Source organism: Gymnogyps californianus, chromosome 22 (genome assembly GCF_018139145.2).
Source record: "Gymnogyps californianus isolate 813 chromosome 22, ASM1813914v2, whole genome shotgun sequence".
NCBI lineage: Eukaryota > Metazoa > Chordata > Aves > Accipitriformes > Cathartidae > Gymnogyps > Gymnogyps californianus.
In genome coordinates this window covers 6,361,494-6,374,066 of record NC_059492.1, presented here as the reverse complement: position 1 = coordinate 6,374,066, position 12,573 = coordinate 6,361,494, and the positions used below count along the sequence as shown (strand labels likewise).

General features: G+C 43.5%; 1 long non-coding RNA gene across 3 annotated transcripts in view; it reads right to left on the bottom strand.

Annotated features, from left to right (window-relative positions):
• Positions 1-12,573, bottom strand: part of LOC127025194 (uncharacterized) — a 142,287-nt gene that overhangs the window by 40,196 nt on the left and 89,518 nt on the right. For all 3 annotated transcript variants that reach the window (XR_007767632.1, XR_007767631.1, XR_007767630.1), the window contains exon 2: positions 6,936-7,069. This is a non-coding gene — a long non-coding RNA (uncharacterized LOC127025194). The remainder of the gene's footprint in view (positions 1-6,935; positions 7,070-12,573) is intronic.

Below are 12,573 nucleotides of genomic sequence, written 5' to 3'. Positions count from 1 at the left end.
CTGGGGGAACTGGTAAGTACTTCACAGAGATACCAGGTAAGGGATGGCTATGGGTGGCGTTACTTTGGGGAGGACCACTCTGCAGGGGGCTGTCCTGCTGCACGGTGAATCTCTTCAGAAGATGGCCATCCTCAGCTGGCTCTGTCCCATCAGTTCCATTTCCAGCTGTGGAGCTCTCCTGAGTAACGCCAGCTAAGGATCTGGCCCACACTATCTATTTCTGACCTAATGTATGTGAGAACATTGTCGAGATGAGCTTCATGTGCAGAAGCTGTGACTTCCGATGCCACTCTTGCAAAGCACTGCTTGCCCAGGTAGCACTTTCTCTGGTGATTCACTGGCTGGGTGCCATGGGGCTGAGCGAGCATGGCTAAGGACACTGCACAGGAGCAAGGCTGCAAAAATCAGCTCCTTGGCTCCGGTCCAGCAAAGCACTTGAACAGTGCTTAACATCAAACACCGTCCGAGCTGCCATCAATCACAAAATTCAGTCCTTCAGTGAGCCACTTTCTCATACGTCCCACATTGGTGGACAAGGGTGTCACAGTGGCGTTTCTGTGACATGGGGATTCACAGCCACAAACGCTTTGGGCCTAGTTTTATTCTGCTTTGCACATTCCCCAACAATTTATATCAGTGCATAAATCAGAAATAAACTCTCAAGAAGAAATTCTCATTTAACTTTCACGGAAGTGTTTCATATTCATTTTGCAGCAGTATAAATGACAACACAAGATGTAAGATGGAGGAAGTTTTATGAGTGTCCTTAGCAGAGAGATCCTAGATCATTTAATCAAACGGATCTAGACACATTGTCTTTGCTGGAAGCGTGACCAGGTGACATCTGTGTTGAAGAAAGGTCACACAGCTTGTGATCCAAGAGAGGCAAACATTCCAATAAAAAAGATAAACTTACAACATTTGGGAATGGTAAGCAGGCAGATCTAGCAGGCAGGCACACACAACGTACGGGGCAGTCAGCATCTTGCAGTGATGAGAGAGTTGTCAGCATCCGACAGGTTTTGAAAGGGACACCCCTCTAAACGGCTCACAGGACACCGCAGGTTCCCAGCTCAATCCCTCTCCCAGGGCTGGCTCTGAAACCCAGCACTGACCACCTCCTGCCATCCATTTCTCAGCTCACCTCTTTCCCAGAACTGAGAACAGAGCACAGTTAACCCCTTGCTGTGGCCACAAAACATTTTCCTTATGTCCTTCCAGCTCTAATATTCCCAGAAAATGCAAAGAAATATAATGATAAAATAATATCTGCTCTTGGACATTGCTATGTTAACACCGACGTGTGCCACTGATTGAGGCCAGCTTGTTTTTCCCAATATAAAGCACTTCTAGCCTGCGAATGATTCTGAACTGTAGTTGTTCTAATTAGTAAGAAACATTTAGGTTAATTATAACAGCGTGCTGGTTACTCCAATTATTATTATTAATTGTATTCGATTACACATTTGCAACTATTAAATACAGTATCTCCAGAGTACCTGTATAGACCTTTAACTCAGCAGAAAACAATGAAAAGTATTTAACACAGAGAAATGGCCAGATAATGCAAGGCTAAAATCCCTGCTAGCCCCATGCATCATTTATCTCCTCTCTGTGTGCACCCGGCTGATCCAGCGCACAAGAGACACAAAGGACTCGTTTTCCTTCATCCTCGTTTCTCTCTGGACCAAAGTCCTCTTTCCTCAGTTGTCCGGTACACGCGTGGCTGCTCGACTCCCCCTGTTCACCATTATCACAGGCACGTGGTCAACATCTCAGGAGTGCAGGACAGGTGATTATCTCTATCAGAGCTGCCCAGAGAAGGAAATGCTGCATTGTGGAGGCTTCTGGCATTCTGCAGCGTGGCTTCATCCCAATTAGGAATGAAAAATCAAACTTTCAAAATTGTCTGAGAAAAATAAAACCCAGGGATACCCTGTTTGGGGAAGGCTCCAGTGCTAGCTTTCCCATGGCTGCAAGGGCTCTTACATTCACTCCCATAGAGCCAGGAATTTATACAACTTAAAAAAAAAATTCACTTTGAAGAATGTTTCTGTTTCCTACAATGTTAAATTGCTAATGGGAAAGGAAATGTATTCATGGTTCAATGTATAAAAGTATCCTTGGAGGAATGCAGATTGTATTTTCCCTCTGCAAACACTTGATCATACCAATAAAACAGCAGCCCCACCTTTTCCACCAGCTCAATAAATCACAGAGAATGGAAACAACAGGTTTATAGTTGTCATGATGATAGTTACTGAAGGATTTTATGGTGTACTGGAGAGATGGGGGTGCTTGTTTATAGGCACGAGGTGCCTTCTGAAGGACTGTGGGACTCTGTAAAACTCAACTTGCTGCTTAACTTCTGGTTTAAAAAGGAAATTATTCTCCTGATTCAGCCTCCACCTCAGTCGTGATTGCATTCACTGATGCTCCAGCCTTTCCAGGCAGTCCTGTTCCGCGAGAAGCTGAGCCAATGGCTCTTGGAATGAGCAGAGAGCTTCTGTAGGTCACGGCAGCCACAGTTTTGCAGTCCTCATGCAAATAATTGCAGTAGTATTGCATGGCCTTGTGCTAGTAAAGCACCCGCAAACCTGAGTCACATAACTGTAAGGCTCTGATCTCTGCTTCTGTATTTGTTACTGTTAATTATTACTATTGATCAGGATTTGAGCTTACAGCAAAGATCAAGGCCATGTTATGCAAGTCCTGGATCATATTCAGAGTAGAAGGCAGCTTTTGCCCAGAAGCGCTTTCTATCCACCATGTACTGTTCCCGGGAGAGCTGGACAGTCATCTACCACGTGCTGTATATCCCCAGGACCATCTGAGACATGAATAACCCTTTGGAAGGAGATTACCTCTTACCAGGCAGGTACAGGGGGAGCTGGCAGTGACCACCCCCCTCACTTTTGCATCGCCTTATGTATGCTGCAACATTATGTACTACAGTTTACTTTCAGCTTTAAAACCTCCAAGGAGATGCTGTCTGCTGCCCTGTATTACAAATAAGGCCAGGAAGCGTTGGGCCAGAATGCATGGCAGTAATTTTGAGTGATGACTTTAAGGTCTACATGCTCCTTTGAAAGCCTGTTCACTCGCAGACCGATGCTGACACAACCACCGGAGTCTGTGTTCATGGGACAGCAATGAGCGAGAGCGGAGCTGGGGCAGCAACGAAGGGATGTTTCATGGGTGTATCTCTTGGGCTAACACTATTCCCTCTGCCATTTTTCATCTCCATCCTTCTGGGTGTAGGAGCTCTGTATTCCTCTACCATAACATCTTTTTTCCCTTCTCCATAGGATTGATGACAAATTAGCATTTCACCCCTGGAATGACTCTGTACAGTGAAATATCCGTATTTTAACACTTGGACATGACTTCCATTTTATTGGAAATCTCCTATGCTGTTTTATGGGCAGCTCTGCAGACTAAGTGACAATAAAGCAAGAGGAGGAGGAGTGTTTTGAGAGGTGCTGAGCAGTTCTGACTTCTGCCAACTCAGCGCTTCACAAGAAAGCACTCAGCATCTGGCAGGATTGAGCTTTTGCATATTTTTTTTAAACTCTCACCGTGCTTTTTTACTGTATAAATTAAGTTTATGCACCAGAGCAAGTGTGCAATGCTGCTTAGGACAGAGAGAGCTAATGAGCTGAGTGTTGTACTGCCAGAGCAACTTCCCTGTCCACCTCACCTCTCCTTCCTGCTTTGCGTTTTAATACTTGATTTTTTCTAAAAATAGCCACACTTCTTAGCCCTTTTAATATGGTCTTCATAAAAAAAAGTTCTTAAAGATCTTTGAAAGCTTTGCTTTGGATTTAATAAGCTGGACAAAACGGTCATCCCAGCAACTAGGCTGAAGAGCACCCTGGGAACAGAAACACCCAGGTCCTGGTGCAGGACAGATCTGATGGCACTGGACTGAATACAAACATGCCCGACTGCCTAGAGGATAATACCAAACATGGCTGCTTCAGTAAAATAATAAAGATAATAAATCAGGTGCCTATTTAGCACCTTTTTCACAGTAGCTGTTCTCCATCTTTCATCAGAAAGGAAAGAAATAGGGGAGGGAAAAAAAAAAAGTGACAGATCGAAGTTGAACTGAGACATAGGAACAGTGAAAAAGCATTTCAAATCAAGACTTATGAGGAGCGCTCTGGCTGGTTTCCCCCAGATTCATTAATAACAGCTTTGCATTAGAAAGGTGTTGCTGCAAACGAAATTTGGTTTCAAGCACTACAACTGCTTCTTACAGGATTTCCCCCCAGTAGCCAGGTGCGGGCAGTTGGGTTCTCTGACTAGTTTTGCACTGGTGTGATGTCCCAGGCGTGTTCCTGACCTGCCTGAGCCAGCATGGAGAATCGGCACGGTACCTGAACCAAAACCCTGGGCCGTGGGCTATGGCTGAGCTCAGTTTAATGGCACTACACCTATTTGCAGTATCCGCGTATTGTTGCAAGACACAAATCTGGAGATGGGGCGCTGAGAAGGCGTATGAGTGACTCAGACTCATGGAAACAAATGCCTCAGAATGAAGACTGTGAAAAGATTAATCTCTTTAACTTATCAGGAAGAAATTCAAAAGATAATTTGATTATAGTGCACAAGCACTTTCACAGGAAGAAACTATCAGATACTGAGGGCTCTTTAATCTAGCAGAGATGAGCATAGAGAGAATCTCTTAGTGGAAATTAAAGGCAGCCAAATTTGAATTCAAAATAATGCTTGCCTTCTTTTAAATGGAGTAATGAATCATTGGTACAACCTGGGAATGGTAGACTCTCCATCAGCTAGTGCCTCCCAGCCTAGACCTGGCTCTCTTTGAAAGACACTTTTTTTTTTTAGGGAAAAACAATCTTCACAGCTTTGCCTATGAAAGAAATCAGATACGGGATCTCCAGTCCACTGCCAACAGCAGGATGGATTACCTTAACCTATGCATTAGGGTGCTTTGGACCCACCTGGCTGTATCTGGAGCAGATGAGGAGACATTCATACATTTCTTTCTGTTTGCAGAGCTGTGGGAAACTAATCGCAGCTGGGGAGCAAAGACAAGCAGTCTTCAGGCTGGGATGAGGGGGCACCACCTTCAGCTAGTGCTGCTCGCCCCAGAAGATGAGAGCTAATGGAAAGGACCTCCAGCAGCCACCCCACTCAGCACACAAGTGGTTATTATTTTGATGCATTGTTCAAGAAGTCCTACTAATGATGTTCATACTTGATAAGATGTTGCTCAGGAATGGAGGCAGCTTTAGAACAGATTATTGCTCTCCACAGCAGATTAGCAACTAGAGTTTGGATGTTCACTGACAGGAATGTCTTTGCATCCTTTATATACTCCTGGGTGGCTTCCCCCCGAATCCAGATATCACATCATTTGTTTAACTTACTGAATAAAGTAATTAATACTAGGGAGTTCTGACTGCTTGGCAGAATATACTGTTACAGCTAACAAATTTTATGTCTTTAGGCTTCACAGCAGAATTTGATTTAATTTGTCCCAAGGTTAAGAAAGACAGGGAGGAAATTTGATGGCTCCAGATCACAAATTCACTGCAATTTATCATCTTCACCATGTGGCATGGACAGACACCACTTCCAAGTTAAGACGGTAGAAGTTTACCCAATCATCTTTGCTTTAAACTTGCATTCATCCATTATCAGACACTGTATGTCCAAAATATGCCATGTCTCCCTGCCACTGGCAAGGGGAGCAAATGCTGCATGCAGTTATCCCCAGAACTGGCATGTCTTCCCCACCTTTTGGATGAAGGTCCCCAAAATTTTGGGATTAACTAGTTAAGACGTACACAATCCCAAGGAAAGGTAGGGAAGCATCTTAACCAGCTTTTTCCCCTAAAAGTTCTGTTTAAACTGCATTTTAAAAAGTTAGGAAATTCAACAAAACGTTTTGAATTGGTTTTTTTTTTTCTTTTGCTGCAAGAGAAGAAAGGGAACACATAGCACAGTGGCTGTTTCTTAATCATATCCAGGTTGCTGGATAACACATTTCTGTGGTCAGATTTCCTTCCTTAAATAACAAAACCAATGGAATAATTTCTCTACTTTGTTATAAGCTGATGTTTACAACGGAGAAAATACAGTTATACAGAGGAGCTTCCCCCCTGATTCCCAGTGTCACAGCCTTGCAGAGAGCTACACATTCGGTCTCACCACAGAATTATCTTCAGGACTCAAACAATGCACTTCCCTCAGCAGTGGATTTGGGAGCAATGAGGCTTTTAGAGTCTCAAAGACTAGCACAGCAGTAGCCTAGCCGAGATCTTACAGAGCAAAGAGAAGGAACCAAGAGTTTTCCGCTTTGTGAGCCATATGCCTGACCAATAGGTCACGCTCAATTTCCAAAGCAGGGGCTACAGCATTACAACAACAGCTTCCAAGAGGACATAGACGAGGCTATAGCTTGTGAACAGCATTATGTAGCAATTATGTACCAAAAGAGCTCCCAGATGTGCAGTGAATGTGGTAACAAAATGTCCCAGTTTATGGCATTTTCTCCCTCTCTCTCCTGTCATTGTCCTTTAGGAAGTGAACATGAAGAATAAAGCTCTATTTTTAGAAACAAGTCTAGGTCCTAAAAAGAGAGCAAATTAATTGCAGAGATTTCCCAGGCATAAGGAAATTGCATGCTACAGGCCAACTCAAGCACTCCTGCTGGGACAGACCCACTCCCCGACTCTCAGTGGAGCTGGGGCTGTCTCCATCAGAGCAGTACCGAGGTGAAATCCAGGAAAGTCAACAAGATGGGAAGGCAGACCTTCCACAGGTTTACCCTCCCCTCTCCCTGCAACCATAGGACTGAGAACTGAATTTGACTCTTCCTTATCTATGTGACAAATGCTTAAATTAGCCTAGTCGTATTGTCTATGATTCACAGAATACCTTGAAGGGTACAAACCACTTACGAGATCTTCCTAAAGGTTAATTCCATTTTGAGGGCTGATTTCTGCATCGGGTTTCCACTGTGGTTTCCCCAAATGGCTCCGTACACGAATCTCTGGATCAGAGGCATGTGTCATTATTCCAGGTCAGCAAGAAGCTGGGCAAGAAAACAAGAAGAAAGCATTATTACATGTATGACAAAGTCATATGAAGTTCTCTAAAAAGTTGGAAGAACTTGGCTTACAGAGATCACGGATTCCAATGCAAAATCTAGACTAATATCACTAGTCTTTAAAACCATATCTTCTAAGATACGGGGCTTGACTCTTGACTCTCTGCTCTCTCTCCTGGACAATTTGTCTGGGACTCACTTCGATCTTGCCTGGATGCCCTCAGCAAGGTACCAAAGCACCATGATTAAGTCACCATTAGTGGTCTCCCAACCAGGTCACTCCAGATTTTGCAAGAAAAAAATGTTTCATCAGGAATAGTAGCTCTGTAATTCATAAGCTGTGCTGGAGCCAGCAAGGGCAAGTGTCCAGGATTCTGACTCTAATTATTTATGCTGTCCTGCTCAGGCAGTTCCTAACACGATTTACTTTAAAGACGACAAAAAATTATTATTGCTGATCACTTAAAATAACTGGCTTTGTAAGTACCTGACAGTTTAAATCTAAGAGCATACAAGGGAGAGTCCAGAAATACAAGCCTTTTGGTCGAGTGGTTACTTTGGGACACAGTGGGCCATTTACTGTGGTTTCCTCACTAACGCCTGCGGGTCAGGCTCTCCTGCAGGAACCTCCGTGCCACCTCCTCTACACGCGGGAACCTGCCACAAACCCTTGCCTAATGTTTCCCCATCACAGTCTGAGGCCAACGCTGACGGCGGCTGTGCATGCTGATCCCCATCACGTATTACACAAACTGGCTCACTGCTTCTTAGTCTTTTTATCTTACTTAGTTCTTGTCTCTCATAATATTTAGAGGCTCTTTGGAATACAAATAGTTTTGATTTGTATGTACAACCACCTAGAACAAGGAGGGCTTGGGTCCTCAGTCCAAATAATAAATAATAGTTAATATAGTCCAGGCATGACTAGCCAGTTTCTACCTAAAAATGTCAATAAAGCAGGGCCATATTGATGCAAAGAGACATAAAATGTGAACTCCTTCAATACATGCACTTATTTGTCTCAGTTTGTGAGGCTAGGAAGGAAAGAGCTGTTAGCAGTGAATAGTATTTTATTAGCATCATAAACCCCAAGAGCAAAGTTTGTGTCACAGAGAACTGCACATGCATTTGAAGGCTTAATTTATGTTCCTGACTCCTCTTTTCCCCCCTGCCTTCTCTTTTTTCAAACAGGGACATAATATAATTTAAAATAAAGAGTAAAAGACTCTGAAGACACCTTTGGGTGAAAGGGATGTTCATGCAAAAGGTAAACCTACATCCTACTGAAATCCCATCAATTAGAAAGAGTTCAGTGGTATTAGCATACTAATCTATACTGCAGAGGTACATGGAAGCTTCAGAAAAAATACAGTTTCACATACACCAGGTTCTGAGCAAACAGCATCCTGAAATGCCAGCAACCTTGAAAGGCAAAGCCCAGAAGGAAGAGACAGATGGGGGTGAAGTGACTTGCTGAGGAACTCCAACAAATTAGGAGTGGAAAACTAGTGAGAATAGAAAAGAAAGCATGGCTTCTGTTGGCTTTCCATGAATTCGAGCTTTAGCAATAAAGAAGCAGATCTTCAGCTGGTGCAAAGCCGCGCTTGACAGGAGACGCACACTGACCTACACCAGCTCCTGCCACAGCTGGCTTGCAGCACTGCAAAGACTCATCTCCACCAAAAACAATCCAGCATTAGGGGTCAAAACTCTTCCAGCTACTGGTCATTCTCCTGCACCTCTAAGTGTTTTCCTTTCACTTGGCCCTTTTGGAGATGGGTCAGGTTTCTGGTGATGCTAGGAAATAGATACTGCAATACAATTGCAATCAACCATTGTTAATCAGCAAATTACAGCTTTCCATACATTACAAAGCTTTTAACTACCAGCTGCTTATTCTGGTATATTTATGCATTAACAATTCTGCAGAGCAAGTTCTATGCCTATTACAGAGCTGTTAAGTCTCTGTAAATACGGCTTTAATGACCAACAAGCATTTATTTAAGATTCTGTAGGCTGCCTGTTACGGTGAAGTGAAATTAGACATGTAGGTGAGTGCTGGAGGCACAGCACTAGAAGTTTTATGACAAAAGAAATAGGCTGCACAAGTAGCTGTGAAAAAGCTGTTCTGCAGGGTACAGGATAAAACTGAGCAGCATGGTGCAAGTTTTTCCGCAGACTGTGACTTGCTACCTATTGAGCAGTAAAAGTATTTGTGGCTCTGAACAGTGAGGTGAGGCAAATCTCATATGTCACAGCATAAACACAAAGGCTTTGGGAGTTCAGGAAGGAATAGTCTTTGTTGGTAAAAATATTCCCATGCTCTTTGCTAGAGCAAGGCCCGTGTACCCATATACAACTTCAGTTCTGCATCAGTGTCGAGTAAGGAAGGAAGGTGTGGGACGAGATTTGGGGAGCAGACCCAGCACAGTGCAACTATCTTTGTCTTTGGGGTTTTCTAAGCACAGCCAAACGATGACTGTCTACAGGGGCAAAACCACCCTGAAGGACAGGCTGAAGTCCCTATTAAGGCTTTATGATATTCTTAATTACTTGCTTTGTGCTGGTGCCTAAGGAATCCCCTGCCCTTTCCATCATGCTCTTGAATTCCATGTGCCATGCTGTTTGCTGTACAGGCGCAAGACAAAAGACAGTTGCTGCCACAGGGATTTTACTTTTTAGGGCAGCACAGCAAAGAACAATTTTAAAACGTGATTTGCAGACCACCACAGTCGGCTTCACAAAGGTTAATGGCATATATCTTCAAGGCATAGTGAGTCGAATCATTTGCATGGCCACCAAACTGGGCTGAAACAAAACTAGTGGGTTCACCAGTTCCTGTCTCTCCTTCTGAAGGAGAAAATAGCAATTTACTTGTCTTGGAAGGGTTGCAGGAAAGGAAATGAAAAAGGATTATTCCACTTTTCTTCCACCTTGAAACTGCAAATATTGCTCTGTATAAATACCACGCTGTAGAAAAGTATCGTCTCTTTCCTTCCCCCCCTCTTTGCAATTTCAACTTTTTTAGTTTTTCCTCTCTTTTATTTCACAGCTTTTAACCTTGCCCAATTGTCCCTCTTAAATAATAATTAACTCCCTTGTTCAGCCAGGGAAGTGTTTTAAAGCTCTAGCAATTTTATTTTCTATATGATGCCACAGGAGACGATGGGAGGAAAAAATCAAATCAGAAGGTTTCTCAAGAGTTGCCCCTCTAGAAAAACCATTAGCTGCCTCTCCCTGGTGAAAGGCGAATGCTGCTGCCAGATCCATAAAGCAATCCTACAGTAACCAGCAGTGTTTACACAATAATTAACTGAAAGAGAGGAGAAAGAAGAAAATAAACAAGTAGGCAAGGCTGTTAGGCTGCACTCTCCAAGAACGCTTTCTCCCAACAGACCCACGTCTTGAGTCATGAAAATACGCGGTGCTTCAGCGCAACAAAACAACGACCGCCACTGGGTGACCCAGAAAAAAGGACGAGTAATGAAGTTGTCTCCCTTGCACTTCGGGGCTGAATACAACGCAGACTGCTTTGCAGCCTCAAAAGCAGGACATGGGTGGAAAAACCCAAGAGCAACGTACAACCGATAAGTGAGAGAGTACTTATTTTAATTATAAACTGGACCAAATAAATTAGAAATTTAATTACAACGCCATTCACTGACAAGAAATTCAAAACACTCAGGCTATTAGTTGCACAAATTAACTGTAGGAGATAACAGGATTTGTGGGGAGCAATCCTGTACCCTAGTTGTAATGAAAACATTAAGGTCTGAATTGAGGCAGAGCACATTGGGTACAGCCTGAGATATTCTTACGCTCATTGAGCTTGTGAGAAACAGAGAAGTAGCAAAACATTCTTTCACAGCATTTTTCTCATTAAAAACTGCTCATTAAAATACCTGGATTTTGGAAAAGGCAGACCTGCTCTATTGTAAAAGTATTTCTATGGTTTACAATTAGTACTGACAGAAAACAAAACAGCCTCACCTTAAATAGCCAAGGGATTGCAGCTTGTTTTAGGCACTCCTGTCCCCAGGGAAGCTAGATTCTGCCCAGCTACATGGACGTAAGTGCCTTGGCTATAAAAGGATGTCTCAGGTTTGGCATAACTGAAACTAAGAGCAACATGTAAGCTCCTGAGTTCCCCCGGTTCACAGCTCGCTGCCTCGGGAAGATAACCCCATGAGCCACAGATTATTAAATCACATTCCTTCATGCTTCTCCTAAAGGGTCGATATCCTGAGTCTCTCTCATCTTCCTGACCTAACCTAATATGAATAATGCACGAGCTACCGGTGGGTCAGTTGCTTACTGGACTGTGGCCAGCCAAAGGGCACTCTCAGCAGATCAAAAGCCAATGAAGTTCATTTCAATATTTATTTTTAATCCTCCATTCTGAAATTATAAATATTTAATGCTATGCCCTTACCAGGAAAGCAAAGCAAAGCAAAACCAGAGGAGAGACTGGACCAACTCTTTCGTGCTAATTTGTGCCCAGGCATACGCTGCTCCTTATGCCCATTAATATTCTTCAACGAACACAGCTTATTTATTTGAGTCCTCCGAGAGCCTGCAAGGACAGAGGTCAGAGCCAAGGAGCACAAAACAGACACGAAGGCAGGTTTCGTTCCTGAAGGCTTTTCACCAAGGTTAAATTTTCTGGCCCTACGCAAATACTCAGTAGTAACATCATGGCTCCAACAATGCCCAATTACCCTGACACCTCTCCGTCTCAGACCTGGCCTTCCCCAGACCCTGTGATCCCAACCCGCAGGACGACGTATCCCCTTGATGTGCCCATCAAGTGCTGGAGGCTTCCCAGCAGCTCCGTCCTGTTAGAGCCCTACCAAAGACTTTGGTGCTTTTATATGTATTTACCGCGGCAAAGAAAAGCCTCTCAGCCTTTCTTTGCTGATAATCCCCAATCTCTTGTGCATTTTCCACACACCCGAAGATGAGAGATGGAAACAAAGCCGAACGTGGATACACGTGGATGCAGCACTGTAGGGCTGCACAGCCCTGTAGGTTTTGTTGGCAATCAAATCCTGCCTACCTGGGAAGAAGCGAGGAGAGCAATGGATTAAAGAGATGTAAATGAATTGAAGATGTAGGAGATTGGACTGAAAGGTAACTCACAGTTTTCCCAAAACCCACCTGCTGGCTTCCCTAATCATGATTTAAAGACACACACCCAATTCCTAACGAACAGCAGGAGGAACAAAGGCTTTTTGATGGGGATTCTGTTTTCCAGGGAGAACCATTTAATAAGTTTCACTCAGGAAGTCTCTGTTCCCAATAAAGACTTAACAAAGTTAATTAGACTAAACAGTAATTATCGTGTCTCTTCATTGTTCAATTATCTTGCTGAACTGGTGTTTCCTGATTAATTTTCTGATTAAAATGTATTAAACTGAAAAGCACTTGCAAACATGAGATGACAGGTTCTCTCCCACGCAGCAGGATTTCCGGAGGTCAGGAAGGCAGGG